Here is a 6000-nt window from a genome sequence, read left to right as displayed (position 1 = left end):
AATTAGAATGAAATCTATCGACATTTCATTGCACCAAAAATATATGACTGAAAAAAAAATGGAAACTATCAATATTTCACTATTTATTATTTTTTTACATTCCACTGCACGAAAAAAGCTTGCAACTGCAAGTATTGTTAAGATAAAAATAATTTTTTTATATAAGTAATGAACCACCAATTTTTAAAGGTTTGAATGAAAATATTTAATAACTAGGCCCACAAAAGTGCAACCAGGTATTGTGAAAAACTCCGAGATCTTTTCAGCCGCTGAAAATTTATAAGAAGTCCCCTCCATGCGACCATTGCGTAAGATACCGAGCTTTCTAAACCCTCTCATCGTATTTTACAAACCCTGACAGCAATTTATTATAAAAAACAGTGCCTGTAAGCTTTTCGACACCATTATGGTTATAATCCGACGGCTGGCAGGCTTCCATCGATCCAATTGAACCCTCGTAACCATTGCATCAAACACTTGCTCGTCTACCAATTAGATTTCATCTCATTTTCTATCTCTTCTGCCGGAGCGTTTCACTTATAGCAAAATTTCCCGTTTGCTACAGAATCTTTGAATGGGGAGGTTGCAGTGGAGCAGTCGAAGAAAAATGAGTTGAAAAGCAGCATTAGTTACAGTACGATTCAAGCATATATTGTGAAGAAAATAAACGCGGTCTTTTGAAATTTTAGGTAAACACAAATCGTTGAAAAAATACCCGTGTTTTAAAGACATAATATGAATAGTCAGCTGCTCTGTATTGCATATATATCTTGTTTTACGCTAAACGAAGTAAAATTTGTCTGTTTTTATTTTAGTTATGGTTTTCTCAGTTTTGTTGCTTCGAATTTTAGTGTACCTTGTCAATCTTTGTTAGAGTAGTTGCTCTATGTTTTGGTTGTTTATTATTTAGGAGTTAACTCATTATACTGCCGCCTTAGGGTTTTGGAATCTAGGGTTTATTATATCTTTCACTTCTTTTGATAGAATTATATAAGGATTGTCATTAGGTGGAATGTGGTGTATAAGAATTTTTTAAAATAATCGCGCTTTGCTGTTTTAAGTTTTTGCTAGTCTACAATCGGTTAGTTACTTTTCTTTGTTTTGAATAAAGCAAAAATTAGGAATGGATATCCAGCAAAACCTAGAAATCATAATGTATATGTGGAAATTTGAAAATTTGAGTTCGTTTGTAGGAATTACATGAAATGCCGTGTTATACAAAGCCTTTTTTTTAATTGTGGTCGTTAGTTTTACTTTTTTGGAGTTATCATGTCTTTAATTTTTATTCAAATAGGCGAAGGCTTGAAATTAGTAGCTGTAGATATTACCATAGTTCCACGGAGTTTCCTGACAGTGGCGTGGGGATGGGTTTTGGAGACCAAGGGCCTAAATTTGGGGATGGCGAGGGGACGGGGTGAAGCAGTGGTGGGGGGTGGTGTTATATTAAAATAGAGGTGAATTGAAATCTTCAAGGAAAAGTCTGCAATATAACATCTCGGTGAGGGGATGGGGTGAAGCGGTGGTGGGGGGTGGTGTTGATATTAAAATATAGGTGAACTGGAATATTCGAGGAAAAATCTGCAATATAACATCTCTGTGAGTGCCCCATGAAAGGCCAACTAGTTTTCAGGAAGTTAAAGGTTGCAATCAGTATGTAATGGCATGTGCCATATAGTAAGCGACCCGGCAGCGTCCCTGGTAGAGGTGTCAGAGGTTGCGGAAGTGGTGGTGTTGTGGGGGAACGTTTCCCCCAAGTCCCCAAGTCATGGAAACATCTCCCTACAGGGGACGCAGTTTTTTTGTGGGGGAGTCATCATCATATTTCAGAAATCTAAGTTTAAGTTTCTTTCATGGCCAGTGGAGTTGGAAGATGTGGGAAGCAAATTAACTATAAGTGAAGGATTGATTCCCCAAACTTCAAGGTAGTCTTGCAATTTAACAGTGTATGTTAAAGTTAAAGGCAACTTATTATTAGGTTCTAGTACAGTCAGTATGCATGCCTTGGCATATGTGACACCTTTGTGTGGGAATGATGAAACTTGACACCCTAAAATACAAGGAAGAGTACTTCAACTGGAAAATAGCATGGAAAGAAGTTTGAGTTCAGGGATGGCTTCAGAGGGACCAAGGGATAAGCCAGGAACAGCGCTATGGAACATATTTTTGAATTCTTGACTAAGTTAGAGATGAAGACGGGCATTTCTATTCCACTCACTCAATGCAAAGCTTATTACATGTTCAACTGTTCAAGCCTATACACTTAATGTTCTCTTCATGCTGTCAAGTATCTATGGATTTCCGTACCAGTGGATATGGTACAATTGTTTTGGGTGTGTAACAATGGATAGGGGTACAAGTGGTGTAGATTTGTAAGAATGGATATGGTACAAGTGGTGAAGACTTGTAGTTTAGGTACATTTTCCTATCCCACTATATATCAAGACTAAACGAGCAGTGGATATAGTACAAGTGGTGAAGATTTGTAGTTCAGTTACAGTTTCCTGTCCCACTATATATCAAGACAAAACGAGCAGTGTAGGTTGGAACCTATTTAAACAAAGAGATAAATAAACTAAATACGATGCATGTTAAACCTTTAATGGTTTACATAAGCAAACAAAATAGCTGCATCTGGAGGGAATGACTTGTCCTTGTTACTAGAGGCAAGAACTGTGACGAGACACTATCTGCTTACAAATTTATTTTGTTATCAAATTCTTGTTCTCATTTTATTTTCAATGTATTGACGCTGATAAGTTCAAATTAGAGATTATCCAGGTCTGCCATGTTGATGTTGTATCATATGTACAGGTTCAAACATATTTATACAACTTTCCAAAGTTTGTTAATACTTGGCAAGTTGAATTTGTTCAGAAATTGGACACTTGACTTGGACTTGGTCAAACTTGGATCAATTCAGTAAAATTCTGCCAAAATTGGAAAAACATATGCCTTGAATAATATATTAAACTACACATTTTTTATATTTATGTGTTCATTTAATGCTGAGTTTTTGCCTAGCTATTATCTAGTTGGTTTACTTCCCATTTTGGCTTGCCTAGCTGCTACTGTATCCAAGTTTTTAAAGTTAAATCTGGACATCATAGTTACCAAATCTGCCCAGGTTTGGTTATAATTTTTTGCACCGGCCAGATTTCTTTGGAGAGTTTCATTGGCTTGATAAATTAAAGAAGTCTTGCTGGTCCATTGATCAATAAGTTGGATGGTGGTGGCAATACAAAGGTAGAGCCGATTCATTGATTGAATTCAATCAGTTGGGGATGGGAATTTTTTCCCTGGTGGGCTGCCTTGTTTAGAGTAAGATTTCTGGTTTGGCCTAATGGCACAGGTCAAGATCGGTGATGCTCCTAATGGTCTAGGTCCTCCCTAATTTTCAAATTCCCAAGTTTTTTTGACCTTTCAGATGAATTGAATTATTTGAGCCTAGAAACCTGAGAAAGCATCTTATGGAAACTTTCGCAAGAATGCATGGCACTTGGTAAAGGGGATTTTGAAATTGCTGAAGCAAGAAGAGTAACAGACAGAGTTGTGGACAGAAAAGCTCTGTTCCTAAAAACCTGATTGCAGGGGAAATTCAAAGATCACTTCTGGGAAACAGTTAGAAGAAACATGAAAATTGCAAGCAGGACTGATTCAAAGTTCCAGCATATGTCAAAGCCAACATTTCTGGCTGAAAAAATGAAGGGTTTTTATGCTGGAGTAATTACTTTATTTGTTAACAGCACAATTTATCCAATTTTAACTGCATCAAGCTTCAAACTATTGTGATCTATGTCACGAGGTTCGAGTTTGACAACAATAAAATTCGGATGAAGTTTGGCTAAGGCAAACAATTCGGAAAAAAAAAATCGCCATCAAATTCGTCTTATCTAAATTTGATTTTTTGAATATAAATAATAAATCCATAAAATAAAATAATATTATGTTAAATTTGAATACATTATAATAAACTTAAAAAAGTATTCATATTATAATATTTTAAAATTTAAGTTAAATATTATTAATATATAAATAATAAAGTATTCATATTATAATATATTAAAATTTAAGTTAAATATTATTAATATATAAATAATAAATATATTAAATTTTATATACTAAATAATAAAAATATTATAATTTAATTTTATATACTAAATAATAAAAATATTATAATTTAAAATAACTTTAATGTATTTAATAAAAAACAAATTAAATTACAAATCTACTTATTTAAAACATAAAATTAAAGATTTTAATTTTTTTTTTTTTTAATAATAAATATAGTAAATCAAATATTTAAAATAATTCATTTGATATATTTAGTAAAAATAGATCTACATGATTTAACACATAAAAAGATTAAATTTTATTAAAAACAAGAGTTAAAATTAAATTTAAATATTTAATATTAAAGAGAAGCCGACCCTAAACCAATCCCAAAGCATAAAAGTGTGTGCTGTTCTATTGATCTGCGTCCTTGTCTCCGTATCACTAATTTTGTTTCCGACGGTTTCAGCCACTTGGAGTAGGTTTCGCTCCCCATGATTGCGCCATTCGACATTGAAAAACATTTTAAAAACTTCATCTTGCTCAGTTGTGAATATACTCATTCATGCTGTTTGACATTGGAGCAGTTGAAAAGACACTCACGGATGAACACATTCACGTTGGTCAACCTAAAAAGGCTTTGAAAAATGTTTTAAAAAATATATTTTATTAAAAATTTCTATGCCCTTTACCCGTAATGAATATAGGGCGAATTTTAACGAATTTTTAGTGTTGTTTCGAAGTTCGCTGAATTTCGAACTCCATGGCTGAAATTCGGTGAACCTTGTGACTTAGATTGTGATTGAGTGGAAGATATAATGTTGGTAAATACAAGTGGTAGTTCTTGAGAAGTAAAAATTCTATTCAATGGTCTTTTTAAAATGCATTACAACTTATACATTGAGCTTTAGTAGAATCTACAACACACTAGTTGATCTTTCTTTGAATAAAATCAATAAGGCAACCCATTTAGCTTTATGGTATCAATGATTTTTCTCACATCTACTACCTTTAGGCAAAAGGTAAAGCTGTGGTTCTGTTACCATTTGGAGGATTATAACCCAGGATTATTCAAAACACTATTTGAATTATAAGCAATTCCCACTCATGCTAAAATATAAACCCACACAATAGATTCAATCCATGAACGAAATTAATCAAATATTGGGCCCAATCCATGAACAAAATTAATCAAAATATTGGGCCATACATTTTTTCAAAATTTCTATTTATTTATAGCACACAAGAGTTCCTTTTCATGAGATCCCTTTTCCAAATATAGGATTGTTCAGTAGCCTTTGAGGATGCCACTTACAAACTTCTGTGGCGCTGATAGATGTTTGAACAGGAAAAGATGATTTGTTGCACTGAGTCATTGTGGACTCAGGCAGGGTTCGGAATTTTTGTGCTTGAAATGTTTGAAGTAGATGCTGACTGAACCTATATGATCCCGAGGCTTAGAGGGTGTTTTCAAACAGTTTCTAACACGAGTCCAGAGTTGGATGGCTTTTTTCCATAAATTTTATTGGCTTCTTGACTTTGGGAAAACCCTAAATAACATTCATAGTATTGAAAAACAACATGCCTAAGGAAAATTTCAATCATTTATCCTTTGTTGTGTGTTTGCTGCTTGTTGACTGTAGCGTTCAGCAACAAATTTCAGGCCTCTTGCTGCTCGAACCAACCTCAATTCAGCAACAAATTTTCTGTAAGATAAATATTAAATATTAATTTAAATTTTTTAAAGTGATATATAAATTTTAAATTTAAATTCATGCTGCAACTGCTGTTCAATATGTGTTTTTTGAACTTGTTACCATAGAGAATACAATGACAGCTAGATCTAGCTCTATTGAACAATCCACCTTCAAAACTGACCTAGTTTCACCTTTGTGGAGGCATGTGCTAATGGCTTAATAGATTCTAGGGGGTGGGACATTTGTTTGTATA

General features: G+C 33.7%; 1 protein-coding gene across 3 annotated transcripts in view; it reads left to right on the top strand.

Moving 5' to 3' along the window:
* Positions 1 to 289: 289 nt before the first annotated feature.
* Positions 290 to 6000, top strand: part of LOC131038279 (double-stranded RNA-binding protein 8) — a 69142-nt gene continuing 63431 nt past the window's right edge. Inside the window, exons 1-2 of one of the 3 annotated variants that reach the window (XM_057970639.1) lie at positions 290 to 308; positions 566 to 689. The gene's annotated coding sequence lies outside the window, so the exon portion shown is untranslated. Of the gene's footprint in view, positions 690 to 6000 lie in introns of all 3 variants that reach the window. The other 2 variants (XM_057970625.1, XM_057970632.1) reach the window with 2 other exon arrangements.

This window comes from Cryptomeria japonica, chromosome 9, assembly GCF_030272615.1.
Source record: "Cryptomeria japonica chromosome 9, Sugi_1.0, whole genome shotgun sequence".
Taxonomy (NCBI): Eukaryota; Viridiplantae; Streptophyta; class Pinopsida; order Cupressales; family Cupressaceae; genus Cryptomeria; species Cryptomeria japonica.
This window is presented reverse-complemented; position numbering and strand designations above follow the sequence as displayed.